General features: G+C 50.2%; 8 non-coding genes across 8 annotated transcripts; all 8 read right to left on the bottom strand.

Annotated features, from left to right (window-relative positions):
* Positions 1 to 1,299: 1,299 nt before the first annotated feature.
* On the bottom strand, positions 1,300 to 1,418 carry LOC139360526 (5S ribosomal RNA). The gene has a single exon (XR_011617933.1). It is a non-coding gene; the product is annotated as a 5S ribosomal RNA (ribosomal RNA).
* Positions 1,419 to 4,216: 2,798 nt separating this feature from the next.
* Positions 4,217 to 4,335, bottom strand: LOC139360520 (5S ribosomal RNA). The gene has a single exon (XR_011617928.1). It is a non-coding gene; the product is annotated as a 5S ribosomal RNA (ribosomal RNA).
* Positions 4,336 to 8,736: 4,401 nt separating this feature from the next.
* LOC139360516 (5S ribosomal RNA) lies at positions 8,737 to 8,855 on the bottom strand. Its single transcript, XR_011617920.1, has one exon. It is a non-coding gene; the product is annotated as a 5S ribosomal RNA (ribosomal RNA).
* Positions 8,856 to 11,655: 2,800 nt separating this feature from the next.
* On the bottom strand, positions 11,656 to 11,774 carry LOC139360504 (5S ribosomal RNA). Its single transcript, XR_011617903.1, has one exon. It is a non-coding gene; the product is annotated as a 5S ribosomal RNA (ribosomal RNA).
* Positions 11,775 to 16,154: 4,380 nt separating this feature from the next.
* LOC139360491 (5S ribosomal RNA) lies at positions 16,155 to 16,273 on the bottom strand. The gene has a single exon (XR_011617896.1). It is a non-coding gene; the product is annotated as a 5S ribosomal RNA (ribosomal RNA).
* A 2,808-nt stretch (positions 16,274 to 19,081) lies between these two features.
* Positions 19,082 to 19,200, bottom strand: LOC139360471 (5S ribosomal RNA). The gene has a single exon (XR_011617893.1). It is a non-coding gene; the product is annotated as a 5S ribosomal RNA (ribosomal RNA).
* Positions 19,201 to 23,612: 4,412 nt separating this feature from the next.
* On the bottom strand, positions 23,613 to 23,731 carry LOC112423287 (5S ribosomal RNA). Its single transcript, XR_011617881.1, has one exon. It is a non-coding gene; the product is annotated as a 5S ribosomal RNA (ribosomal RNA).
* A 2,800-nt stretch (positions 23,732 to 26,531) lies between these two features.
* Positions 26,532 to 26,650, bottom strand: LOC139360454 (5S ribosomal RNA). The gene has a single exon (XR_011617869.1). It is a non-coding gene; the product is annotated as a 5S ribosomal RNA (ribosomal RNA).
* Positions 26,651 to 27,863: the final 1,213 nt, after the last annotated feature.

Below are 27,863 nucleotides of genomic sequence, written 5' to 3'. Positions count from 1 at the left end.
TATCCCATATGAAGATCGATGCCTAAAACTCCTCACCATATCCTAAGACTGTGAGGTGAAATTCATCACAGAAAAGGAAAGCCAAGCAGAAGCCTAAAACTATACCCCTAGTCTGACCGGGCGCTGGTGACTCACGCCTGTAATCCTAGCACTTTGGGTATCCTAGCACTTTGGGAAAGTGGGTGGATCGCCTGAAGTTGGGAGTTCCAGACCAAGACCAAGCTAACCAACATGGAGAAACCCCGTCTCTACTAAAAATACAAAATTAGCCAGGTGTGGTGGTGCATGCCTGTAATCCCAGCTACTCAGGAGGCTGAGGCAGGAGAATGGCGTGAACCCGGGAGGCGGAGCTTGCAGTGGGCCCAGATCTTGCCACTGCACTCCAGGTTGGGTGACAGAGTGAGACTCCGTCTGGAAGAAAAAGGAAAGAAAGAAAGAAACCAAGTAGGAAAGAAAGAAAGAAAGAAGGAAAGAAAGAAAGAAAGAAAGAAAGAAAGAAAGAAAGAAAGAAAGAAAGAAAGAAAGAAAGAAAGAAAGAAAGAAAAGAAAGAAAGAAAGAAAGAGAGAGAAAGAGAGAGAGAGAAAGAAAGAGAGAGAAAGAAAGAGAGAGAAAGAAAGAAGGGAAAGATAGTAAGGGAAGAAAAAGAAAAGAATGAAAGTAAGAAGGAAAGAAAGAAAGGAAGAAAGAGGCAAAGACCGAAGAAAGAATGAAAGAAAGAAAGAAAGAGAAAGGAAGAAAGTGAGAAAGAAAGAAAAGCAAGAGAAAAGGAAAGAACGAAATAAAGAAAGAGAAAGAGAAAGAAAGAGACAGAGAGATAGGAGAAAGAAAGAAAGAAGGAAAGAAAAGAAAAGAGAAAGAAAGAAAACAAAGATAGCAAAGGAAGAAAAAGAAAAGAAGGAAAGAAAGAGAGAAAGAGTGAGAAAGAGAGAGAGAGAGAAAGAAGGAAAGAAAGAAAGAAAACAAAGAGAAAGAAAGAAGGAAGGAAAGAAAGAAAGAAAGAGTGATAGAGAGATAGAGAGGAAGGAAGAAAGGAAGGAAGGAAGAAAGAAAGAGAAAGAGAGAGAGACAAAGAAAGAAAGGAAAGATAGCAAGGGGAGAAACAGAAAAGAATGAAAGTAAGAAGGAAAGCACAAGAGAGAGAAAGAGCGAGATAGAAAGAGGGAGAGAGAGAAAGAAAGAAGGAAAGAAAGAAAGAAAGGAAAGAAAGAGAGAAAGAAGGAAAGAAAGAAAGAAGAGTGAGTGAGAGAAGGGAAGAAAGGAAGGTAGAAAAGAAAGAAAGAGAAGAAAGCAAGCCAAAAAGCCTACAGCACCCGGTATTCCCAGGCGGTCTCCCATCCAAGTACTAACCAGGCCCGACCCTGCTTAGCTTCCGAGATCAGACGAGATCGGGCGCGTTCAGGGTGGTATGGCCGTAGACGCCGGCAGAGGCGCCTGGCTGCCCCAAGAGCCCGGCCCAGCCATGCCCGCCGGCTTCCAGCCCGCACCGCCAGCCCGGGGTCGTCGTGCTCGGATCGGGATCCCGGAGCCTCTTCGCCTGCTGCCTCTCCCGGCTGCCGAGCTCCCGAGCTTCCACCACGTCGGGCCCGCTCGGAACAGGGAGTGCTCCGAGGCGTCGGGGCCCAGGGCCCACGATCCTGGGACCCCGGCGGGTCCTCCGCCCTGTCGTGGAGGTATTCTTTTGGATCCCTGGCCGCTGGGGAGCTCCTGCGAGGCCCCCTCTTGGCCCACACCCCCAGAGGCGTCAGGGCTGGCCAAGGGCGAACAGCCGGCCCAGCCGCGCCTGGCCTTTTTCTCACAACGCCCCCACCACGGTGGCTTGTCCCGACCAAGACCCGGCCGGTGGGCAAGAGGGCGTGGGGGCTGGGGTGTTGGGGGATGGCCCTGCTTTGCCCCGGGCTGGCACTAGAGCCGGCAGCCTGATCCCCGGCGAGAGGGGCTGAGAGAAACCCAGAAACACCCCACCACCACCAGCAGCAAATCCACAGCCCCACACACAGACACACCCGGGCGCTCGCGCGCGGGAACCCACACACGCGCGCGCGCTCAGACACAGACACAGACACACACACACACACACACACACACACACACACACACACACACATACGTGCACACACAAACGGCTTGAAGGAGAGCAAGGAAGAGATAGATGGAGAGATTGAAACCGAGGGAGGGAGAGAGACAGCGATCGAGAGAGACAGGGGAGGTGGAGAGGGAAAGAGACAGAGAGGCAGAGATAGAGAGAGGGACAGAGAGAGCGAGAAAGACAGACAGAGAGGGAGAGACAGAGGAAAGGCGACAGAAATAGCGCGAGGTGCAGGGGCAAACCCAGAAGAGAGAGGGGCAGGGAGCTAGAGAGCGAGAGCGATAGAGCCTTGGAGAGGGAGCGCCCTGCTCCCGTAGGCAGGGCCCTTTTGAGCAGGCCGGGATAGGGTGGAGGGGGCTTGGGCTGGGCCAGAACAGGGTGGCCAGGCCGTCCATGCGAGAGGAGCAACGGAGCGCTGAGACGGGTTTTGTCTTGGATTAATTGCTTGCTTTGGGGGTGGGTTTCGTAGGCTCCTTCCTGTGTTGGCACCTCCCTGTGCTCTTGGTGCGGTGCGGTGGGCCCCTTGATTTGCAGAGTGCGCCCGCCCTTTTGGCGGGAGCCGTGGCACCGGGCGTGCCCACGGGGCCCGAGGCCTGGGTCTCTGGCGTGTCCTCGGGACTGGAGTTTACGCGAAGTTGGTGGCAATGGGAATCCGGGTGCACAGGGACTGTTTTCCTGGTTGCTGGCGAAGCAATGTCCTTCCCCCGGATAAAGCAGCCCCTGCGTTCTGGAGCGGAGGTCTCGGCTGGCGTCTGTGGCACCCGCTGGCCCTGCCCGCCCCTTCCCCCGGTTTGGAAGGTTGCGGCGGCGCCCGCCCGGTGAATGGATTGAATCGCCTGTGCGTTCCGGGAGCGGGAAGGCGCCGGGAACGGCAGGGAACCCGCGCCTGCGCCTTTGGGGTCCGGCCTCCTGCCCTCCAGGGCTGGAGCCGGGCTCCTGGCCGGGCGGCGGCGAGGCGCAAGCGGTGGGATGCTGCTGCCCGGTGGTGCTTTGGTGGCGGACCCCCAGGAGGAGGTCCCCGGCTGCGGCGGGGGTGTAGGCGGGCGACAAGGGGGGAGCAGAGTCCGGGGAGGTTGGGAAGCATGGCGATAGTAGGGGCAAGGGAGGGAGAGGGGAAGCCACAAAAGCCTACAGCAGGCCGGGCGCGGTGGATCACGCCTGTAATGCCAGCACTTTGGGAGGCCGAGGCGGGTGGATCACGAGGTCAGGAGATCCAGACCAGCCTGGCTAACACGGTGAAACCCCGTCTCCACTAAAACTACAAAACATGAGCCGGGCGTGGTGGCGGGCGCCTGTAGTCCCAGCTGCTTGGGAGGCTGAGGCAGGAGAATGGCGTGAACCCGGGAGGCGGAGCTTGCAGTGAGCCGAGATCTTGCCACTGCACTCCAGGCTGGGTGACAGCGAGACTCCGTCTGGAAGAAAAAGGAAAGACAGAAAGAAAGAAGGAAAGAAAGAAAGAAGGAAGGAAAGAAAGAAAGAAGGAAGGAAAGAAAGAAGGAAGGAAAGAAAGAAAGAAAGAAAGGAGCAAAAAGAGAAGAAAGAAAGAAAGAAAGAAAGAAAGAAAGAAAGAAAGAAAGAGAAAGGAAGAAAAGAAAGTGAGAAAGAAAAGCAAGAAACAAGGAAAGAATGAAATAAAGAAAGAGAGAGAAAGAAAGGGACAGAGAGATAGGAGAAAGAAAGAAAGAAGGAAAGAAAGAAAGAAGAAAGAACGAGAAGAAAGAAAAGGAAGATAGCAAGGGAAGAAAAAGAAAAGAATGAAAGAAGGAAAGAAAGAAAGAGCAAGCAAGAGAGAGGGAGAGAGAAAGAAAGAAGGAAAGAAAGGAGGAAGGATAGAAAGAAAGATAGGTAGAAAGAAAGAAAGAAGGAAAGACAGCAGAACGAAAGAAAGAAAGAGAGAGAGACAAAGAAAGAAAGGAAAGATAGCAAGGGAAGAAACAGAAAAGAATGAAAGTAAGAAGGAAAGCAAAAGAGAGAGAAAGAGCGAGATAGAGGGAGAGAGAGAAAAAAGGAAAGAAAGAAAGAAAGAAAGGAAAGAAAGAGAGAAAGAAGGAAAGAAAGAAAGAAGAGTGAGTGAGAGAAGGGAAGAAAGGAAGGTAGAAAAGAAAGAAAGAGAAGAAAGCAAGCCAAAAAGCCTACAGCACCCGGTATTCCCAGGCGGTCTCCCATCCAAGTACTAACCAGGCCCGACCCTGCTTAGCTTCCGAGATCAGACGAGATCGGGCGCGTTCAGGGTGGTATGGCCGTAGACGCCGGCAGAGGCGCCTGGCTGCCCCAAGAGCCCGGCCCAGCCATGCCCGCCGGCTTCCAGCCCGCACCGCCAGCCCGGGGTCGTCGTGCTCGGATCGGGATCCCGGAGCCTCTTCGCCTGCTGCCTCTCCCGGCTGCCGAGCTCCCGAGCTTCCACCACGTCGGGCCCGCTCGGAACAGGGAGTGCTCCGAGGCGTCAGGGCCCACAGCCCACGATCCTGGGACCCCGTCGGGTCCTCCGCGCTGTCGCGCAGGTATTCTTTGGGATCCCTGCCGCTCAGGAATCCTGCGAGGCCCCCTCTTGCCCCCTCACCCAGAGTCGTCGAGGCTGGCGAAGGGCGAACAGCGTATTATCAAATGTCTTCTCTGACCACAACAAAATCGAGTTAAAAATCAATAATACAAGGAAAACTGATAAACTGACCTGTTTTCTTTTTGGAAAGTAAAGAACACACTGCTATGGTCTGAATGTCCCCCAAAATTTATATGCTGAAATTTATTTGCCAATATGATAGTATTAAGAGGTGGGCACTGGCCTGGGGTGGTGGCTAACGCTGTCATCCCAGCACTTTGGAAGGGAAAGGCAGTCAGATTGTTCGAGCCCAGGAGTTCAAGACCAGCCAGGGCAAAATGGCAAAACTTGTCTCTAGAATAAACACCAAATTCGGTGGGCGTGGTGGTGCAGGCCTGTAGTCCCAGCTACTCAGGAGGCTGAAGCAGGAGGACTGGTTGAGCCTGGGAGGTCAAGGCTGCAGTGAGCCATGATCAGGCTACAGGCTACTGCACTGCCGTAGGGGCAATACAATGAGACCCTGTCTCAAAAAAAAAAAAAGGGTAAAAAGGTGGATTCTTTAGGAGGCGATTATCTCATGAGGGTAGAAGTCCTTATGGATGAAATTAGAGCCCTTAGAAAAGGACTTGAGTGGGTTCATTCCCTCCGTCTCCTCCGTGTGGGGACACAATGTTCTTCCCCTCTGAAAGATGAAGCAACGTTGTGTCATCTTGGAAGGAGAGACTGGGCCCTCCTTAGACACTGAATGGGCTGATGACTTGACCTTGGACACCCCAGCCTTGAGAACTGAGAGAAATAAATGTCTCTTTTTAATAAATTATCCAGTCTCAGGTATTTGAAGAGATTCAGATATTTTCTTAAACAACCAATGGGTTAAAGAAGAAACCACAAGAGAAATCAGAAAATACAGTTGGGTGTCAGTATCCACAGGGGATTGGTTCCAGGACCCCATAAGTAGGCCAAAATCCACACAGAGTCAAGTCTTGCAGTTGGCCCTGTAAAACCTGGGCATTAAAAAAGTTAGGCCGCTGTATCCTCAGGGTTTGCGCTCTGTGAAGACTGTATTTTCAATCTGCCTTTGGTTACAGATGCAGAATTAATGAAATCAGAGGACCTACTGTACTTATTGAAAACAATTCCTGTATAAGTGCACCCTTGCAGTTCAAACCCATGTTGTTCAAGGCTCAGCTGTACTCAGAAATGAATGAAAATGAAAACACAGCATAGCCAAACTTTGGGATGCAGTGAAAGCAGTGCTAACAGGGAAATTTATAGTGTGAAATGCTTACATGAAAAAAACCTAAAGAAAGCCAGGCGTCGCGGTTAATGCCTGTAATCCCAGCACTTTGGGAGGCTGAGGTGAGCCAATCACCTGAGGTCAGGAGTTCGAGACTAGCCTGAACAACAGGGAGAAACCCTGTCTCTGCTGAAAATACAAAATTAGCCGGTTGTGGTGGCAGGCGCCTGTAATCCCAGCGACTTGGGAGGCTGAAGCAAGAGAATTGCTTAAACCTGGGAGGCAGAGGTTGCAGTGAGCCGAGATCGCACCATTGCACTCCAGCCTGGCCAACAAGAGCGAGACTCCCTCTCAAAAGGAAACAAAACAAAAAACACCCAAAGGACCTCAAATTAGCACTCTAAATTTACACTTTAGGCACTAGAAAAGAACAAATTAAACCCTAGGAAGGAAAGAAAGAAAGATTAATTCAGAAATAAATAAAACAGAAAATACAAAAATGGAGAAAATCAACAAAACTGAAAGTTGGTTTTTTAAAAGATAAAATTGACAAACTTTATGGAGTGACTAAGAAAAAAAGAGAGAATACTCAAATTACTAAAATCAGAAATGGAAGTGGGGACATTACTATTGGATCCAGTCAAAATGAAAACGATTGGCAGGGTGAAGTGGCTCACACCTATAATCCCAGCACTTTGGGAGGCCGAGGCATGCAGATCACTTGAGGTTAGGAGTTCAAGACTAACCTGGCCAACATGGTGAAACCATCTCTACTAAAAATACAAAAAAAAAATAGCCGGGTGTGGTGGTAGGCCCCTGTAATCCCAGCTACTCGGGAGGTTCAGGCAGGTGAATCACTTTAGCTCAGGAGTTCAAGACCAGCCTGGGAGACATGGTCAAACCCGGTCTCTACAAAAAAAAAAAAAAAAAAAAAAAAAAAAAAGATAAAAAGGAAAGAAAAAAAATAAATTAAAGAAAGAAAGAAAGAAAGAAAGAAAGAAAGAAAGAAAGAAAGAAAGAAGAAAATTCAGCCCATCTTGATGGCAAAAGCCTGTTGTCCCAGCTACTGAGGAGGCTGAGGTAGGAGGATCGCTTGAACCTGGGAGGTGGAGGTTGTAATGAGCCTAGATCACACCACTGCACTCTAGCCTGGGTGACAGATGAGATCCTGTCTCAAAGAAATAAATGAATAGGATTGTAAGAGAGTGCTAAGAACAATTGTACACCAACATATTGGATAACTTGGATGAAATGGACAAATTCCTAGGAACATGAACCCTACCAAGACTAAATCACAAAGAAAGTGAAAATCTGAATAGACGAGTAACTAGTAAGGAGACTGAATCAGTAACCCAATATCTCCTGCCAAAAAAAAAAAAAAAAAAAAAAAAAAAAAAAAAAAAAAAAAAGCCTTGGACTTGACTTCTCTATCAAATATTTAGAGAACGAATAGTAATCCTTGTTAATCCTGCCAAAACCTTGAAGAGGAGGGAGTATTCCCTAACTCATTCTATGAGGCTACAATTGCCCTGATACCAAAGCAAGACAAAGATTTTACAAGAGAAAACTGTAGAATAATATCCCATATGAAGATCGATGCCTAAAACTCCTCACCATATCCTAAGACTGTGAGGTGAAATTCATCACAGAAAAGGAAAGCCAAGCAGAAGCCTAAAACTATACCCCTAGTCTGACCGGGCGCTGGTGACTCACGCCTGTAATCCTAGCACTTTGGGTATCCTAGCACTTTGGGAAAGTGGGTGGATCGCCTGAAGTTGGGAGTTCCAGACCAAGACCAAGCTAACCAACATGGAGAAACCCCGTCTCTACTAAAAATACAAAATTAGCCAGGTGTGGTGGTGCATGCCTGTAATCCCAGCTACTCAGGAGGCTGAGGCAGGAGAATGGCGTGAACCCGGGAGGCGGAGCTTGCAGTGGGCCCAGATCTTGCCACTGCACTCCAGGTTGGGTGACAGAGTGAGACTCCGTCTGGAAGAAAAAGGAAAGAAAGAAAGAAACCAAGTAGGAAAGAAAGAAAGAAAGAAAGAAAGAAAGAAAGAAAGAAAGAAAGAAAGAAAGAAAGAAAGAAAGAAAGAAAGAAAGAAAGAAAGAAAGAAAAGAAAGAAAGAAAGAAAGAGAGAGAAAGAGAGAGAGAGAAAGAAAGAGAGAGAAAGAAAGAGAGAGAAAGAAAGAAGGGAAAGATAGTAAGGGAAGAAAAAGAAAAGAATGAAAGTAAGAAGGAAAGAAAGAAAGGAAGAAAGAGGCAAAGACCGAAGAAAGAATGAAAGAAAGAAAGAAAGAGAAAGGAAGAAAGTGAGAAAGAAAGAAAAGCAAGAGAAAAGGAAAGAACGAAATAAAGAAAGAGAAAGAGAAAGAAAGAGACAGAGAGATAGGAGAAAGAAAGAAAGAAGGAAAGAAAAGAAAAGAGAAAGAAAGAAAACAAAGATAGCAAAGGAAGAAAAAGAAAAGAAGGAAAGAAAGAGAGAAAGAGTGAGAAAGAGAGAGAGAGAGAAAGAAGGAAAGAAAGAAAGAAAACAAAGAGAAAGAAAGAAGGAAGGAAAGAAAGAAAGAAAGAGTGATAGAGAGATAGAGAGGAAGGAAGAAAGGAAGGAAGGAAGAAAGAAAGAGAAAGAGAGAGAGACAAAGAAAGAAAGGAAAGATAGCAAGGGGAGAAACAGAAAAGAATGAAAGTAAGAAGGAAAGCACAAGAGAGAGAAAGAGCGAGATAGAAAGAGGGAGAGAGAGAAAGAAAGAAGGAAAGAAAGAAAGAAAGGAAAGAAAGAGAGAAAGAAGGAAAGAAAGAAAGAAGAGTGAGTGAGAGAAGGGAAGAAAGGAAGGTAGAAAAGAAAGAAAGAGAAGAAAGCAAGCCAAAAAGCCTACAGCACCCGGTATTCCCAGGCGGTCTCCCATCCAAGTACTAACCAGGCCCGACCCTGCTTAGCTTCCGAGATCAGACGAGATCGGGCGCGTTCAGGGTGGTATGGCCGTAGACGCCGGCAGAGGCGCCTGGCTGCCCCAAGAGCCCGGCCCAGCCATGCCCGCCGGCTTCCAGCCCGCACCGCCAGCCCGGGGTCGTCGTGCTCGGATCGGGATCCCGGAGCCTCTTCGCCTGCTGCCTCTCCCGGCTGCCGAGCTCCCGAGCTTCCACCACGTCGGGCCCGCTCGGAACAGGGAGTGCTCCGAGGCGTCGGGGCCCAGGGCCCACGATCCTGGGACCCCGGCGGGTCCTCCGCCCTGTCGTGGAGGTATTCTTTTGGATCCCTGGCCGCTGGGGAGCTCCTGCGAGGCCCCCTCTTGGCCCACACCCCCAGAGGCGTCAGGGCTGGCCAAGGGCGAACAGCCGGCCCAGCCGCGCCTGGCCTTTTTCTCACAACGCCCCCACCACGGTGGCTTGTCCCGACCAAGACCCGGCCGGTGGGCAAGAGGGCGTGGGGGCTGGGGTGTTGGGGGATGGCCCTGCTTTGCCCCGGGCTGGCACTAGAGCCGGCAGCCTGATCCCCGGCGAGAGGGGCTGAGAGAAACCCAGAAACACCCCACCACCACCAGCAGCAAATCCACAGCCCCACACACAGACACACCCGGGCGCTCGCGCGCGGGAACCCACACACGCGCGCGCGCTCAGACACAGACACAGACACACACACACACACACACACACACACACACACACACATACGTGCACACACAAACGGCTTGAAGGAGAGCAAGGAAGAGATAGATGGAGAGATTGAAACCGAGGGAGGGAGAGAGACAGCGATCGAGAGAGACAGGGGAGGTGGAGAGGGAAAGAGACAGAGAGGCAGAGATAGAGAGAGGGACAGAGAGAGCGAGAAAGACAGACAGAGAGGGAGAGACAGAGGAAAGGCGACAGAAATAGCGCGAGGTGCAGGGGCAAACCCAGAAGAGAGAGGGGCAGGGAGCTAGAGAGCGAGAGCGATAGAGCCTTGGAGAGGGAGCGCCCTGCTCCCGTAGGCAGGGCCCTTTTGAGCAGGCCGGGATAGGGTGGAGGGGGCTTGGGCTGGGCCAGAACAGGGTGGCCAGGCCGTCCATGCGAGAGGAGCAACGGAGCGCTGAGACGGGTTTTGTCTTGGATTAATTGCTTGCTTTGGGGGTGGGTTTCGTAGGCTCCTTCCTGTGTTGGCACCTCCCTGTGCTCTTGGTGCGGTGCGGTGGGCCCCTTGATTTGCAGAGTGCGCCCGCCCTTTTGGCGGGAGCCGTGGCACCGGGCGTGCCCACGGGGCCCGAGGCCTGGGTCTCTGGCGTGTCCTCGGGACTGGAGTTTACGCGAAGTTGGTGGCAATGGGAATCCGGGTGCACAGGGACTGTTTTCCTGGTTGCTGGCGAAGCAATGTCCTTCCCCCGGATAAAGCAGCCCCTGCGTTCTGGAGCGGAGGTCTCGGCTGGCGTCTGTGGCACCCGCTGGCCCTGCCCGCCCCTTCCCCCGGTTTGGAAGGTTGCGGCGGCGCCCGCCCGGTGAATGGATTGAATCGCCTGTGCGTTCCGGGAGCGGGAAGGCGCCGGGAACGGCAGGGAACCCGCGCCTGCGCCTTTGGGGTCCGGCCTCCTGCCCTCCAGGGCTGGAGCCGGGCTCCTGGCCGGGCGGCGGCGAGGCGCAAGCGGTGGGATGCTGCTGCCCGGTGGTGCTTTGGTGGCGGACCCCCAGGAGGAGGTCCCCGGCTGCGGCGGGGGTGTAGGCGGGCGACAAGGGGGGAGCAGAGTCCGGGGAGGTTGGGAAGCATGGCGATAGTAGGGGCAAGGGAGGGAGAGGGGAAGCCACAAAAGCCTACAGCAGGCCGGGCGCGGTGGATCACGCCTGTAATGCCAGCACTTTGGGAGGCCGAGGCGGGTGGATCACGAGGTCAGGAGATCCAGACCAGCCTGGCTAACACGGTGAAACCCCGTCTCCACTAAAACTACAAAACATGAGCCGGGCGTGGTGGCGGGCGCCTGTAGTCCCAGCTGCTTGGGAGGCTGAGGCAGGAGAATGGCGTGAACCCGGGAGGCGGAGCTTGCAGTGAGCCGAGATCTTGCCACTGCACTCCAGGCTGGGTGACAGCGAGACTCCGTCTGGAAGAAAAAGGAAAGACAGAAAGAAAGAAGGAAAGAAAGAAAGAAGGAAGGAAAGAAAGAAAGAAGGAAGGAAAGAAAGAAAGAAGGAAGGAAAGAAAGAAAGAAGGAAGGAAAGAAAGAAAGAAAGGAGCAAAAAGAGAAGAAAGAAAGAAAGAAAGAAAGAAAGAAAGAGAAAGGAAGAAAAGAAAGTGAGAAAGAAAAGCAAGAAACAAGGAAAGAATGAAATAAAGAAAGAGAGAGAAAGAAAGGGACAGAGAGATAGGAGAAAGAAAGAAAGAAGGAAAGAAAGAAAGAAGAAAGAACGAGAAGAAAGAAAAGGAAGATAGCAAGGGAAGAAAAAGAAAAGAATGAAAGAAGGAAAGAAAGAAAGAGCAAGCAAGAGAGAGGGAGAGAGAAAGAAAGAAGGAAAGAAAGGAGGAAGGATAGAAAGAAAGATAGGTAGAAAGAAAGAAAGAAGGAAAGACAGCAGAACGAAAGAAAGAAAGAGAGAGAGACAAAGAAAGAAAGGAAAGATAGCAAGGGAAGAAACAGAAAAGAATGAAAGTAAGAAGGAAAGCAAAAGAGAGAGAAAGAGCGAGATAGAGGGAGAGAGAGAAAAAAGGAAAGAAAGAAAGAAAGAAAGGAAAGAAAGAGAGAAAGAAGGAAAGAAAGAAAGAAGAGTGAGTGAGAGAAGGGAAGAAAGGAAGGTAGAAAAGAAAGAAAGAGAAGAAAGCAAGCCAAAAAGCCTACAGCACCCGGTATTCCCAGGCGGTCTCCCATCCAAGTACTAACCAGGCCCGACCCTGCTTAGCTTCCGAGATCAGACGAGATCGGGCGCGTTCAGGGTGGTATGGCCGTAGACGCCGGCAGAGGCGCCTGGCTGCCCCAAGAGCCCGGCCCAGCCATGCCCGCCGGCTTCCAGCCCGCACCGCCAGCCCGGGGTCGTCGTGCTCGGATCGGGATCCCGGAGCCTCTTCGCCTGCTGCCTCTCCCGGCTGCCGAGCTCCCGAGCTTCCACCACGTCGGGCCCGCTCGGAACAGGGAGTGCTCCGAGGCGTCAGGGCCCACAGCCCACGATCCTGGGACCCCGTCGGGTCCTCCGCGCTGTCGCGCAGGTATTCTTTGGGATCCCTGCCGCTCAGGAATCCTGCGAGGCCCCCTCTTGCCCCCTCACCCAGAGTCGTCGAGGCTGGCGAAGGGCGAACAGCGTATTATCAAATGTCTTCTCTGACCACAACAAAATCGAGTTAAAAATCAATAATACAAGGAAAACTGATAAACTGACCTGTTTTCTTTTTGGAAAGTAAAGAACACACTGCTATGGTCTGAATGTCCCCCAAAATTTATATGCTGAAATTTATTTGCCAATATGATAGTATTAAGAGGTGGGCACTGGCCTGGGGTGGTGGCTAACGCTGTCATCCCAGCACTTTGGAAGGGAAAGGCAGTCAGATTGTTCGAGCCCAGGAGTTCAAGACCAGCCAGGGCAAAATGGCAAAACTTGTCTCTAGAATAAACACCAAATTCGGTGGGCGTGGTGGTGCAGGCCTGTAGTCCCAGCTACTCAGGAGGCTGAAGCAGGAGGACTGGTTGAGCCTGGGAGGTCAAGGCTGCAGTGAGCCATGATCAGGCTACAGGCTACTGCGCTGCCGTAGGGGCAATACAATGAGACCCTGTCTCAAAAAAAAAAAAAGGGTAAAAAGGTGGATTCTTTAGGAGGCGATTATCTCATGAGGGTAGAAGTCCTTATGGATGAAATTAGAGCCCTTAGAAAAGGACTTGAGTGGGTTCATTCCCTCCGTCTCCTCCGTGTGGGGACACAATGTTCTTCCCCTCTGAAAGATGAAGCAACGTTGTGTCATCTTGGAAGGAGAGACTGGGCCCTCCTTAGACACTGAATGGGCTGATGACTTGACCTTGGACACCCCAGCCTTGAGAACTGAGAGAAATAAATGTCTCTTTTTAATAAATTATCCAGTCTCAGGTATTTGAAGAGATTCAGATATTTTCTTAAACAACCAATGGGTTAAAGAAGAAACCACAAGAGAAATCAGAAAATACAGTTGGGTGTCAGTATCCACAGGGGATTGGTTCCAGGACCCCATAAGTAGGCCAAAATCCACACAGAGTCAAGTCTTGCAGTTGGCCCTGTAAAACCTGGGCATTAAAAAAGTTAGGCCGCTGTATCCTCAGGGTTTGCGCTCTGTGAAGACTGTATTTTCAATCTGCCTTTGGTTACAGATGCAGAATTAATGAAATCAGGGGACCTACTGTACTTATTGAAAACAATTCCTGTATAAGTGCACCCTTGCAGTTCAAACCCATGTTGTTCAAGGCTCAGCTGTACTCAGAAATGAATGAAAATGAAAACACAGCATAGCCAAACTTTGGGATGCAGTGAAAGCAGTGCTAACAGGGAAATTTATAGTGTGAAATGCTTACATGAAAAAAACCTAAAGAAAGCCAGGCGTCGCGGTTAATGCCTGTAATCCCAGCACTTTGGGAGGCTGAGGTGAGCCAATCACCTGAGGTCAGGAGTTCGAGACTAGCCTGAACAACAGGGAGAAACCCTGTCTCTGCTGAAAATACAAAATTAGCCGGTTGTGGTGGCAGGCGCCTGTAATCCCAGCGACTTGGGAGGCTGAAGCAAGAGAATTGCTTAAACCTGGGAGGCAGAGGTTGCAGTGAGCCGAGATCGCACCATTGCACTCCAGCCTGGCCAACAAGAGCGAGACTCCCTCTCAAAAGGAAACAAAACAAAAAACACCCAAAGGACCTCAAATTAGCACTCTAAATTTACACTTTAGGCACTAGAAAAGAACAAATTAAACCCTAGGAAGGAAAGAAAGAAAGATTAATTCAGAAATAAATAAAACAGAAAATACAAAAATGGAGAAAATCAACAAAACTGAAAGTTGGTTTTTTAAAAGATAAAATTGACAAACTTTATGGAGTGACTAAGAAAAAAAGAGAGAATACTCAAATTACTAAAATCAGAAATGGAAGTGGGGACATTACTATTGGATCCAGTCAAAATGAAAACGATTGGCAGGGTGAAGTGGCTCACACCTATAATCCCAGCACTTTGGGAGGCCGAGGCATGCAGATCACTTGAGGTTAGGAGTTCAAGACTAACCTGGCCAACATGGTGAAACCATCTCTACTAAAAATACAAAAAAAAAAAGAGCCGGGTGTGGTGGTAGGCCCCTGTAATCCCAGCTACTCGGGAGGTTCAGGCAGGTGAATCACTTTAGCTCAGGAGTTCAAGACCAGCCTGGGAGACATGGTCAAACCCGGTCTCTACAAAAAAAAAAAAAAAAAAAAAAAAAAAAAAAAAAAGATAAAAAGGAAAGAAAAAAAATAAATTAAAGAAAGAAAGAAAGAAAGAAAGAAAGAAAGAAAGAAGAAAATTCAGCCCATCTTGATGGCAAAAGCCTGTTGTCCCAGCTACTGAGGAGGCTGAGGTAGGAGGATCGCTTGAACCTGGGAGGTGGAGGTTGTAATGAGCCTAGATCACACCACTGCACTCTAGCCTGGGTGACAGATGAGATCCTGTCTCAAAGAAATAAATGAATAGGATTGTAAGAGAGTGCTAAGAACAATTGTACACCAACATATTGGATAACTTGGATGAAATGGACAAATTCCTAGGAACATGAACCCTACCAAGACTAAATCACAAAGAAAGTGAAAATCTGAATAGACGAGTAACTAGTAAGGAGACTGAATCAGTAACCCAATATCTCCTGCCAAAAAAAAAAAAAAAAAAAAAAAAAAAAAAAGCCTTGGACTTGACTTCTCTATCAAATATTTAGAGAACGAATAGTAATCCTTGTTAATCCTGCCAAAACCTTGAAGAGGAGGGAGTATTCCCTAACTCATTCTATGAGGCTACAATTGCCCTGATACCAAAGCAAGACAAAGATTTTACAAGAGAAAACTGTAGAATAATATCCCATATGAAGATCGATGCCTAAAACTCCTCACCATATCCTAAGACTGTGAGGTGAAATTCATCACAGAAAAGGAAAGCCAAGCAGAAGCCTAAAACTATACCCCTAGTCTGACCGGGCGCTGGTGACTCACGCCTGTAATCCTAGCACTTTGGGTATCCTAGCACTTTGGGAAAGTGGGTGGATCGCCTGAAGTTGGGAGTTCCAGACCAAGACCAAGCTAACCAACATGGAGAAACCCCGTCTCTACTAAAAATACAAAATTAGCCAGGTGTGGTGGTGCATGCCTGTAATCCCAGCTACTCAGGAGGCTGAGGCAGGAGAATGGCGTGAACCCGGGAGGCGGAGCTTGCAGTGGGCCCAGATCTTGCCACTGCACTCCAGGTTGGGTGACAGAGTGAGACTCCGTCTGGAAGAAAAAGGAAAGAAAGAAAGAAACCAAGTAGGAAAGAAAGAAAGAAAGAAAGAAAGAAAGAAAGAAAGAAAGAAAGAAAGAAAGAAAGAAAGAAAGAAAGAAAGAAAGAAAGAAAGAAAAGAAAGAAAGAAAGAGAGAGAGAGAAAGAGAGAGAGAGAAAGAAAGAGAGAGAAAGAAAGAGAGAGAAAGAAAGAAGGGAAAGATAGTAAGGGAAGAAAAAGAAAAGAATGAAAGTAAGAAGGAAAGAAAGAAAGGAAGAAAGAGGCAAAGACCGAAGAAAGAATGAAAGAAAGAAAGAAAGAGAAAGGAAGAAAGTGAGAAAGAAAGAAAAGCAAGAGAAAAGGAAAGAACGAAATAAAGAAAGAGAAAGAGAAAGAAAGAGACAGAGAGATAGGAGAAAGAAAGAAAGAAGGAAAGAAAAGAAAAGAGAAAGAAAGAAAACAAAGATAGCAAAGGAAGAAAAAGAAAAGAAGGAAAGAAAGAGAGAAAGAGTGAGAAAGAGAGAGAGAGAGAAAGAAGGAAAGAAAGAAAGAAAACAAAGAGAAAGAAAGAAGGAAGGAAAGAAAGAAAGAAAGAGTGATAGAGAGATAGAGAGGAAGGAAGAAAGGAAGGAAGGAAGAAAGAAAGAGAAAGAGAGAGAGACAAAGAAAGAAAGGAAAGATAGCAAGGGGAGAAACAGAAAAGAATGAAAGTAAGAAGGAAAGCACAAGAGAGAGAAAGAGCGAGATAGAAAGAGGGAGAGAGAGAAAGAAAGAAGGAAAGAAAGAAAGAAAGGAAAGAAAGAGAGAAAGAAGGAAAGAAAGAAAGAAGAGTGAGTGAGAGAAGGGAAGAAAGGAAGGTAGAAAAGAAAGAAAGAGAAGAAAGCAAGCCAAAAAGCCTACAGCACCCGGTATTCCCAGGCGGTCTCCCATCCAAGTACTAACCAGGCCCGACCCTGCTTAGCTTCCGAGATCAGACGAGATCGGGCGCGTTCAGGGTGGTATGGCCGTAGACGCCGGCAGAGGCGCCTGGCTGCCCCAAGAGCCCGGCCCAGCCATGCCCGCCGGCTTCCAGCCCGCACCGCCAGCCCGGGGTCGTCGTGCTCGGATCGGGATCCCGGAGCCTCTTCGCCTGCTGCCTCTCCCGGCTGCCGAGCTCCCGAGCTTCCACCACGTCGGGCCCGCTCGGAACAGGGAGTGCTCCGAGGCGTCGGGGCCCAGGGCCCACGATCCTGGGACCCCGGCGGGTCCTCCGCCCTGTCGTGGAGGTATTCTTTTGGATCCCTGGCCGCTGGGGAGCTCCTGCGAGGCCCCCTCTTGGCCCACACCCCCAGAGGCGTCAGGGCTGGCCAAGGGCGAACAGCCGGCCCAGCCGCGCCTGGCCTTTTTCTCACAACGCCCCCACCACGGTGGCTTGTCCCGACCAAGACCCGGCCGGTGGGCAAGAGGGCGTGGGGGCTGGGGTGTTGGGGGATGGCCCTGCTTTGCCCCGGGCTGGCACTAGAGCCGGCAGCCTGATCCCCGGCGAGAGGGGCTGAGAGAAACCCAGAAACACCCCACCACCACCAGCAGCAAATCCACAGCCCCACACACAGACACACCCGGGCGCTCGCGCGCGGGAACCCACACACGCGCGCGCGCTCAGACACAGACACAGACACACACACACACACACACACACACACACACACACACATACGTGCACACACAAACGGCTTGAAGGAGAGCAAGGAAGAGATAGATGGAGAGATTGAAACCGAGGGAGGGAGAGAGACAGCGATCGAGAGAGACAGGGGAGGTGGAGAGGGAAAGAGACAGAGAGGCAGAGATAGAGAGAGGGACAGAGAGAGCGAGAAAGACAGACAGAGAGGGAGAGACAGAGGAAAGGCGACAGAAATAGCGCGAGGTGCAGGGGCAAACCCAGAAGAGAGAGGGGCAGGGAGCTAGAGAGCGAGAGCGATAGAGCCTTGGAGAGGGAGCGCCCTGCTCCCGTAGGCAGGGCCCTTTTGAGCAGGCCGGGATAGGGTGGAGGGGGCTTGGGCTGGGCCAGAACAGGGTGGCCAGGCCGTCCATGCGAGAGGAGCAACGGAGCGCTGAGACGGGTTTTGTCTTGGATTAATTGCTTGCTTTGGGGGTGGGTTTCGTAGGCTCCTTCCTGTGTTGGCACCTCCCTGTGCTCTTGGTGCGGTGCGGTGGGCCCCTTGATTTGCAGAGTGCGCCCGCCCTTTTGGCGGGAGCCGTGGCACCGGGCGTGCCCACGGGGCCCGAGGCCTGGGTCTCTGGCGTGTCCTCGGGACTGGAGTTTACGCGAAGTTGGTGGCAATGGGAATCCGGGTGCACAGGGACTGTTTTCCTGGTTGCTGGCGAAGCAATGTCCTTCCCCCGGATAAAGCAGCCCCTGCGTTCTGGAGCGGAGGTCTCGGCTGGCGTCTGTGGCACCCGCTGGCCCTGCCCGCCCCTTCCCCCGGTTTGGAAGGTTGCGGCGGCGCCCGCCCGGTGAATGGATTGAATCGCCTGTGCGTTCCGGGAGCGGGAAGGCGCCGGGAACGGCAGGGAACCCGCGCCTGCGCCTTTGGGGTCCGGCCTCCTGCCCTCCAGGGCTGGAGCCGGGCTCCTGGCCGGGCGGCGGCGAGGCGCAAGCGGTGGGATGCTGCTGCCCGGTGGTGCTTTGGTGGCGGACCCCCAGGAGGAGGTCCCCGGCTGCGGCGGGGGTGTAGGCGGGCGACAAGGGGGGAGCAGAGTCCGGGGAGGTTGGGAAGCATGGCGATAGTAGGGGCAAGGGAGGGAGAGGGGAAGCCACAAAAGCCTACAGCAGGCCGGGCGCGGTGGATCACGCCTGTAATGCCAGCACTTTGGGAGGCCGAGGCGGGTGGATCACGAGGTCAGGAGATCCAGACCAGCCTGGCTAACACGGTGAAACCCCGTCTCCACTAAAACTACAAAACATGAGCCGGGCGTGGTGGCGGGCGCCTGTAGTCCCAGCTGCTTGGGAGGCTGAGGCAGGAGAATGGCGTGAACCCGGGAGGCGGAGCTTGCAGTGAGCCGAGATCTTGCCACTGCACTCCAGGCTGGGTGACAGCGAGACTCCGTCTGGAAGAAAAAGGAAAGACAGAAAGAAAGAAGGAAAGAAAGAAAGAAGGAAGGAAAGAAAGAAAGAAGGAAGGAAAGAAAGAAGGAAGGAAAGAAAGAAAGAAAGAAAGGAGCAAAAAGAGAAGAAAGAAAGAAAGAAAGAAAGAAAGAAAGAAAGAAAGAAAGAAAGAAAGAAAGAAAGAGAAAGGAAGAAAAGAAAGTGAGAAAGAAAAGCAAGAAACAAGGAAAGAATGAAATAAAGAAAGAGAGAGAAAGAAAGGGACAGAGAGATAGGAGAAAGAAAGAAAGAAGGAAAGAAAGAAAGAAGAAAGAACGAGAAGAAAGAAAAGGAAGATAGCAAGGGAAGAAAAAGAAAAGAATGAAAGAAGGAAAGAAAGAAAGAGCAAGCAAGAGAGAGGGAGAGAGAAAGAAAGAAGGAAAGAAAGGAGGAAGGATAGAAAGAAAGATAGGTAGAAAGAAAGAAAGAAGGAAAGACAGCAGAACGAAAGAAAGAAAGAGAGAGAGACAAAGAAAGAAAGGAAAGATAGCAAGGGAAGAAACAGAAAAGAATGAAAGTAAGAAGGAAAGCAAAAGAGAGAGAAAGAGCGAGATAGAGGGAGAGAGAGAAAAAAGGAAAGAAAGAAAGAAAGAAAGGAAAGAAAGAGAGAAAGAAGGAAAGAAAGAAAGAAGAGTGAGTGAGAGAAGGGAAGAAAGGAAGGTAGAAAAGAAAGAAAGAGAAGAAAGCAAGCCAAAAAGCCTACAGCACCCGGTATTCCCAGGCGGTCTCCCATCCAAGTACTAACCAGGCCCGACCCTGCTTAGCTTCCGAGATCAGACGAGATCGGGCGCGTTCAGGGTGGTATGGCCGTAGACGCCGGCAGAGGCGCCTGGCTGCCCCAAGAGCCCGGCCCAGCCATGCCCGCCGGCTTCCAGCCCGCACCGCCAGCCCGGGGTCGTCGTGCTCGGATCGGGATCCCGGAGCCTCTTCGCCTGCTGCCTCTCCCGGCTGCCGAGCTCCCGAGCTTCCACCACGTCGGGCCCGCTCGGAACAGGGAGTGCTCCGAGGCGTCAGGGCCCACAGCCCACGATCCTGGGACCCCGTCGGGTCCTCCGCGCTGTCGCGCAGGTATTCTTTGGGATCCCTGCCGCTCAGGAATCCTGCGAGGCCCCCTCTTGCCCCCTCACCCAGAGTCGTCGAGGCTGGCGAAGGGCGAACAGCGTATTATCAAATGTCTTCTCTGACCACAACAAAATCGAGTTAAAAATCAATAATACAAGGAAAACTGATAAACTGACCTGTTTTCTTTTTGGAAAGTAAAGAACACACTGCTATGGTCTGAATGTCCCCCAAAATTTATATGCTGAAATTTATTTGCCAATATGATAGTATTAAGAGGTGGGCACTGGCCTGGGGTGGTGGCTAACGCTGTCATCCCAGCACTTTGGAAGGGAAAGGCAGTCAGATTGTTCGAGCCCAGGAGTTCAAGACCAGCCAGGGCAAAATGGCAAAACTTGTCTCTAGAATAAACACCAAATTCGGTGGGCGTGGTGGTGCAGGCCTGTAGTCCCAGCTACTCAGGAGGCTGAAGCAGGAGGACTGGTTGAGCCTGGGAGGTCAAGGCTGCAGTGAGCCATGATCAGGCTACAGGCTACTGCACTGCCGTAGGGGCAATACAATGAGACCCTGTCTCAAAAAAAAAAAAAGGGTAAAAAGGTGGATTCTTTAGGAGGCGATTATCTCATGAGGGTAGAAGTCCTTATGGATGAAATTAGAGCCCTTAGAAAAGGACTTGAGTGGGTTCATTCCCTCCGTCTCCTCCGTGTGGGGACACAATGTTCTTCCCCTCTGAAAGATGAAGCAACGTTGTGTCATCTTGGAAGGAGAGACTGGGCCCTCCTTAGACACTGAATGGGCTGATGACTTGACCTTGGACACCCCAGCCTTGAGAACTGAGAGAAATAAATGTCTCTTTTTAATAAATTATCCAGTCTCAGGTATTTGAAGAGATTCAGATATTTTCTTAAACAACCAATGGGTTAAAGAAGAAACCACAAGAGAAATCAGAAAATACAGTTGGGTGTCAGTATCCACAGGGGATTGGTTCCAGGACCCCATAAGTAGGCCAAAATCCACACAGAGTCAAGTCTTGCAGTTGGCCCTGTAAAACCTGGGCATTAAAAAAGTTAGGCCGCTGTATCCTCAGGGTTTGCGCTCTGTGAAGACTGTATTTTCAATCTGCCTTTGGTTACAGATGCAGAATTAATGAAATCAGAGGACCTACTGTACTTATTGAAAACAATTCCTGTATAAGTGCACCCTTGCAGTTCAAACCCATGTTGTTCAAGGCTCAGCTGTACTCAGAAATGAATGAAAATGAAAACACAGCATAGCCAAACTTTGGGATGCAGTGAAAGCAGTGCTAACAGGGAAATTTATAGTGTGAAATGCTTACATGAAAAAAACCTAAAGAAAGCCAGGCGTCGCGGTTAATGCCTGTAATCCCAGCACTTTGGGAGGCTGAGGTGAGCCAATCACCTGAGGTCAGGAGTTCGAGACTAGCCTGAACAACAGGGAGAAACCCTGTCTCTGCTGAAAATACAAAATTAGCCGGTTGTGGTGGCAGGCGCCTGTAATCCCAGCGACTTGGGAGGCTGAAGCAAGAGAATTGCTTAAACCTGGGAGGCAGAGGTTGCAGTGAGCCGAGATCGCACCATTGCACTCCAGCCTGGCCAACAAGAGCGAGACTCCCTCTCAAAAGGAAACAAAACAAAAAACACCCAAAGGACCTCAAATTAGCACTCTAAATTTACACTTTAGGCACTAGAAAAGAACAAATTAAACCCTAGGAAGGAAAGAAAGAAAGATTAATTCAGAAATAAATAAAACAGAAAATACAAAAATGGAGAAAATCAACAAAACTGAAAGTTGGTTTTTTAAAAGATAAAATTGACAAACTTTATGGAGTGACTAAGAAAAAAAGAGAGAATACTCAAATTACTAAAATCAGAAATGGAAGTGGGGACATTACTATTGGATCCAGTCAAAATGAAAACGATTGGCAGGGTGAAGTGGCTCACACCTATAATCCCAGCACTTTGGGAGGCCGAGGCATGCAGATCACTTGAGGTTAGGAGTTCAAGACTAACCTGGCCAACATGGTGAAACCATCTCTACTAAAAATACAAAAAAAAAATAGCCGGGTGTGGTGGTAGGCCCCTGTAATCCCAGCTACTCGGGAGGTTCAGGCAGGTGAATCACTTTAGCTCAGGAGTTCAAGACCAGCCTGGGAGACATGGTCAAACCCGGTCTCTACAAAAAAAAAAAAAAAAAAAAAAAAAAAAAAAAAGATAAAAAGGAAAGAAAAAAAATAAATTAAAGAAAGAAAGAAAGAAAGAAAGAAAGAAAGAAAGAAAGAAGAAAATTCAGCCCATCTTGATGGCAAAAGCCTGTTGTCCCAGCTACTGAGGAGGCTGAGGTAGGAGGATCGCTTGAACCTGGGAGGTGGAGGTTGTAATGAGCCTAGATCACACCACTGCACTCTAGCCTGGGTGACAGATGAGATCCTGTCTCAAAGAAATAAATGAATAGGATTGTAAGAGAGTGCTAAGAACAATTGTACACCAACATATTGGATAACTTGGATGAAATGGACAAATTCCTAGGAACATGAACCCTACCAAGACTAAATCACAAAGAAAGTGAAAATCTGAATAGACGAGTAACTAGTAAGGAGACTGAATCAGTAACCCAATATCTCCTGCCAAAAAAAAAAAAAAAAAAAAAAAAAAAAAAAAAAAAAAAAAAGCCTTGGACTTGACTTCTCTATCAAATATTTAGAGAACGAATAGTAATCCTTGTTAATCCTGCCAAAACCTTGAAGAGGAGGGAGTATTCCCTAACTCATTCTATGAGGCTACAATTGCCCTGATACCAAAGCAAGACAAAGATTTTACAAGAGAAAACTGTAGAATAATATCCCATATGAAGATCGATGCCTAAAACTCCTCACCATATCCTAAGACTGTGAGGTGAAATTCATCACAGAAAAGGAAAGCCAAGCAGAAGCCTAAAACTATACCCCTAGTCTGACCGGGCGCTGGTGACTCACGCCTGTAATCCTAGCACTTTGGGTATCCTAGCACTTTGGGAAAGTGGGTGGATCGCCTGAAGTTGGGAGTTCCAGACCAAGACCAAGCTAACCAACATGGAGAAACCCCGTCTCTACTAAAAATACAAAATTAGCCAGGTGTGGTGGTGCATGCCTGTAATCCCAGCTACTCAGGAGGCTGAGGCAGGAGAATGGCGTGAACCCGGGAGGCGGAGCTTGCAGTGGGCCCAGATCTTGCCACTGCACTCCAGGTTGGGTGACAGAGTGAGACTCCGTCTGGAAGAAAAAGGAAAGAAAGAAAGAAACCAAGTAGGAAAGAAAGAAAGAAAGAAAGAAAGAAAGAAAGAAAGAAAGAAAGAAAGAAAGAAAGAAAGAAAGAAAGAAAGAAAGAAAGAAAGAAAGAAAGAAAGAAAGAAAGAAAAGAAAGAAAGAAAGAAAGAGAGAGAAAGAGAGAGAGAGAAAGAAAGAGAGAGAAAGAAAGAGAGAGAAAGAAAGAAGGGAAAGATAGTAAGGGAAGAAAAAGAAAAGAATGAAAGTAAGAAGGAAAGAAAGAAAGGAAGAAAGAGGCAAAGACCGAAGAAAGAATGAAAGAAAGAAAGAAAGAGAAAGGAAGAAAGTGAGAAAGAAAGAAAAGCAAGAGAAAAGGAAAGAACGAAATAAAGAAAGAGAAAGAGAAAGAAAGAGACAGAGAGATAGGAGAAAGAAAGAAAGAAGGAAAGAAAAGAAAAGAGAAAGAAAGAAAACAAAGATAGCAAAGGAAGAAAAAGAAAAGAAGGAAAGAAAGAGAGAAAGAGTGAGAAAGAGAGAGAGAGAGAAAGAAGGAAAGAAAGAAAGAAAACAAAGAGAAAGAAAGAAGGAAGGAAAGAAAGAAAGAAAGAGTGATAGAGAGATAGAGAGGAAGGAAGAAAGGAAGGAAGGAAGAAAGAAAGAGAAAGAGAGAGAGACAAAGAAAGAAAGGAAAGATAGCAAGGGGAGAAACAGAAAAGAATGAAAGTAAGAAGGAAAGCACAAGAGAGAGAAAGAGCGAGATAGAAAGAGGGAGAGAGAGAAAGAAAGAAGGAAAGAAAGAAAGAAAGGAAAGAAAGAGAGAAAGAAGGAAAGAAAGAAAGAAGAGTGAGTGAGAGAAGGGAAGAAAGGAAGGTAGAAAAGAAAGAAAGAGAAGAAAGCAAGCCAAAAAGCCTACAGCACCCGGTATTCCCAGGCGGTCTCCCATCCAAGTACTAACCAGGCCCGACCCTGCTTAGCTTCCGAGATCAGACGAGATCGGGCGCGTTCAGGGTGGTATGGCCGTAGACGCCGGCAGAGGCGCCTGGCTGCCCCAAGAGCCCGGCCCAGCCATGCCCGCCGGCTTCCAGCCCGCACCGCCAGCCCGGGGTCGTCGTGCTCGGATCGGGATCCCGGAGCCTCTTCGCCTGCTGCCTCTCCCGGCTGCCGAGCTCCCGAGCTTCCACCACGTCGGGCCCGCTCGGAACAGGGAGTGCTCCGAGGCGTCGGGGCCCAGGGCCCACGATCCTGGGACCCCGGCGGGTCCTCCGCCCTGTCGTGGAGGTATTCTTTTGGATCCCTGGCCGCTGGGGAGCTCCTGCGAGGCCCCCTCTTGGCCCACACCCCCAGAGGCGTCAGGGCTGGCCAAGGGCGAACAGCCGGCCCAGCCGCGCCTGGCCTTTTTCTCACAACGCCCCCACCACGGTGGCTTGTCCCGACCAAGACCCGGCCGGTGGGCAAGAGGGCGTGGGGGCTGGGGTGTTGGGGGATGGCCCTGCTTTGCCCCGGGCTGGCACTAGAGCCGGCAGCCTGATCCCCGGCGAGAGGGGCTGAGAGAAACCCAGAAACACCCCACCACCACCAGCAGCAAATCCACAGCCCCACACACAGACACACCCGGGCGCTCGCGCGCGGGAACCCACACACGCGCGCGCGCTCAGACACAGACACAGACACACACACACACACACACACACACACACACACACACATACGTGCACACACAAACGGCTTGAAGGAGAGCAAGGAAGAGATAGATGGAGAGATTGAAACCGAGGGAGGGAGAGAGACAGCGATCGAGAGAGACAGGGGAGGTGGAGAGGGAAAGAGACAGAGAGGCAGAGATAGAGAGAGGGACAGAGAGAGCGAGAAAGACAGACAGAGAGGGAGAGACAGAGGAAAGGCGACAGAAATAGCGCGAGGTGCAGGGGCAAACCCAGAAGAGAGAGGGGCAGGGAGCTAGAGAGCGAGAGCGATAGAGCCTTGGAGAGGGAGCGCCCTGCTCCCGTAGGCAGGGCCCTTTTGAGCAGGCCGGGATAGGGTGGAGGGGGCTTGGGCTGGGCCAGAACAGGGTGGCCAGGCCGTCCATGCGAGAGGAGCAACGGAGCGCTGAGACGGGTTTTGTCTTGGATTAATTGCTTGCTTTGGGGGTGGGTTTCGTAGGCTCCTTCCTGTGTTGGCACCTCCCTGTGCTCTTGGTGCGGTGCGGTGGGCCCCTTGATTTGCAGAGTGCGCCCGCCCTTTTGGCGGGAGCCGTGGCACCGGGCGTGCCCACGGGGCCCGAGGCCTGGGTCTCTGGCGTGTCCTCGGGACTGGAGTTTACGCGAAGTTGGTGGCAATGGGAATCCGGGTGCACAGGGACTGTTTTCCTGGTTGCTGGCGAAGCAATGTCCTTCCCCCGGATAAAGCAGCCCCTGCGTTCTGGAGCGGAGGTCTCGGCTGGCGTCTGTGGCACCCGCTGGCCCTGCCCGCCCCTTCCCCCGGTTTGGAAGGTTGCGGCGGCGCCCGCCCGGTGAATGGATTGAATCGCCTGTGCGTTCCGGGAGCGGGAAGGCGCCGGGAACGGCAGGGAACCCGCGCCTGCGCCTTTGGGGTCCGGCCTCCTGCCCTCCAGGGCTGGAGCCGGGCTCCTGGCCGGGCGGCGGCGAGGCGCAAGCGGTGGGATGCTGCTGCCCGGTGGTGCTTTGGTGGCGGACCCCCAGGAGGAGGTCCCCGGCTGCGGCGGGGGTGTAGGCGGGCGACAAGGGGGGAGCAGAGTCCGGGGAGGTTGGGAAGCATGGCGATAGTAGGGGCAAGGGAGGGAGAGGGGAAGCCACAAAAGCCTACAGCAGGCCGGGCGCGGTGGATCACGCCTGTAATGCCAGCACTTTGGGAGGCCGAGGCGGGTGGATCACGAGGTCAGGAGATCCAGACCAGCCTGGCTAACACGGTGAAACCCCGTCTCCACTAAAACTACAAAACATGAGCCGGGCGTGGTGGCGGGCGCCTGTAGTCCCAGCTGCTTGGGAGGCTGAGGCAGGAGAATGGCGTGAACCCGGGAGGCGGAGCTTGCAGTGAGCCGAGATCTTGCCACTGCACTCCAGGCTGGGTGACAGCGAGACTCCGTCTGGAAGAAAAAGGAAAGACAGAAAGAAAGAAGGAAAGAAAGAAAGAAGGAAGGAAAGAAAGAAAGAAGGAAGGAAAGAAAGAAAGAAGGAAGGAAAGAAAGAAAGAAAGAAAGGAGCAAAAAGAGAAGAAAGAAAGAAAGAAAGAAAGAAAGAAAGAAAGAAAGAAAGAAAGAGAAAGGAAGAAAAGAAAGTGAGAAAGAAAAGCAAGAAACAAGGAAAGAATGAAATAAAGAAAGAGAGAGAAAGAAAGGGACAGAGAGATAGGAGAAAGAAAGAAAGAAGGAAAGAAAGAAAGAAGAAAGAACGAGAAGAAAGAAAAGGAAGATAGCAAGGGAAGAAAAAGAAAAGAATGAAAGAAGGAAAGAAAGAAAGAGCAAGCAAGAGAGAGGGAGAGAGAAAGAAAGAAGGAAAGAAAGGAGGAAGGATAGAAAGAAAGATAGGTAGAAAGAAAGAAAGAAGGAAAGACAGCAGAACGAAAGAAAGAAAGAGAGAGAGACAAAGAAAGAAAGGAAAGATAGCAAGGGAAGAAACAGAAAAGAATGAAAGTAAGAAGGAAAGCACAAGAGAGAGAAAGAGCGAGATAGAGGGAGAGAGAGAAAAAAGGAAAGAAAGAAAGAAAGAAAGGAAAGAAAGAGAGAAAGAAGGAAAGAAAGAAAGAAGAGTGAGTGAGAGAAGGGAAGAAAGGAAGGTAGAAAAGAAAGAAAGAGAAGAAAGCAAGCCAAAAAGCCTACAGCACCCGGTATTCCCAGGCGGTCTCCCATCCAAGTACTAACCAGGCCCGACCCTGCTTAGCTTCCGAGATCAGACGAGATCGGGCGCGTTCAGGGTGGTATGGCCGTAGACGCCGGCAGAGGCGCCTGGCTGCCCCAAGAGCCCGGCCCAGCCATGCCCGCCGGCTTCCAGCCCGCACCGCCAGCCCGGGGTCGTCGTGCTCGGATCGGGATCCCGGAGCCTCTTCGCCTGCTGCCTCTCCCGGCTGCCGAGCTCCCGAGCTTCCACCACGTCGGGCCCGCTCGGAACAGGGAGTGCTCCGAGGCGTCAGGGCCCACAGCCCACGATCCTGGGACCCCGTCGGGTCCTCCGCGCTGTCGCGCAGGTATTCTTTGGGATCCCTGCCGCTCAGGAATCCTGCGAGGCCCCCTCTTGCCCCCTCACCCAGAGTCGTCGAGGCTGGCGAAGGGCGAACAGCGTATTATCAAATGTCTTCTCTGACCACAACAAAATCGAGTTAAAAATCAATAATACAAGGAAAACTGATAAACTGACCTGTTTTCTTTTTGGAAAGTAAAGAACACACTGCTATGGTCTGAATGTCCCCCAAAATTTATATGCTGAAATTTATTTGCCAATATGATAGTATTAAGAGGTGGGCACTGGCCTGGGGTGGTGGCTAACGCTGTCATCCCAGCACTTTGGAAGGGAAAGGCAGTCAGATTGTTCGAGCCCAGGAGTTCAAGACCAGCCAGGGCAAAATGGCAAAACTTGTCTCTAGAATAAACACCAAATTCGGTGGGCGTGGTGGTGCAGGCCTGTAGTCCCAGCTACTCAGGAGGCTGAAGCAGGAGGACTGGTTGAGCCTGGGAGGTCAAGGCTGCAGTGAGCCATGATCAGGCTACAGGCTACTGCACTGCCGTAGGGGCAATACAATGAGACCCTGTCTCAAAAAAAAAAAAAAGGGTAAAAAGGTGGATTCTTTAGGAGGCGATTATCTCATGAGGGTAGAAGTCCTTATGGATGAAATTAGAGCCCTTAGAAAAGGACTTGAGTGGGTTCATTCCCTCCGTCTCCTCCGTGTGGGGACACAATGTTCTTCCCCTCTGAAAGATGAAGCAACGTTGTGTCATCTTGGAAGGAGAGACTGGGCCCTCCTTAGACACTGAATGGGCTGATGACTTGACCTTGGACACCCCAGCCTTGAGAACTGAGAGAAATAAATGTCTCTTTTTAATAAATTATCCAGTCTCAGGTATTTGAAGAGATTCAGATATTTTCTTAAACAACCAATGGGTTAAAGAAGAAACCACAAGAGAAATCAGAAAATACAGTTGGGTGTCAG

Source organism: Macaca nemestrina, chromosome 1 (genome assembly GCF_043159975.1).
Source record: "Macaca nemestrina isolate mMacNem1 chromosome 1, mMacNem.hap1, whole genome shotgun sequence".
NCBI classification, from domain to species: Eukaryota; Metazoa; Chordata; class Mammalia; order Primates; family Cercopithecidae; genus Macaca; species Macaca nemestrina.
Note: the sequence above shows the minus strand (reverse complement) of the source record. Positions and strands in the feature narration are given on the sequence as shown.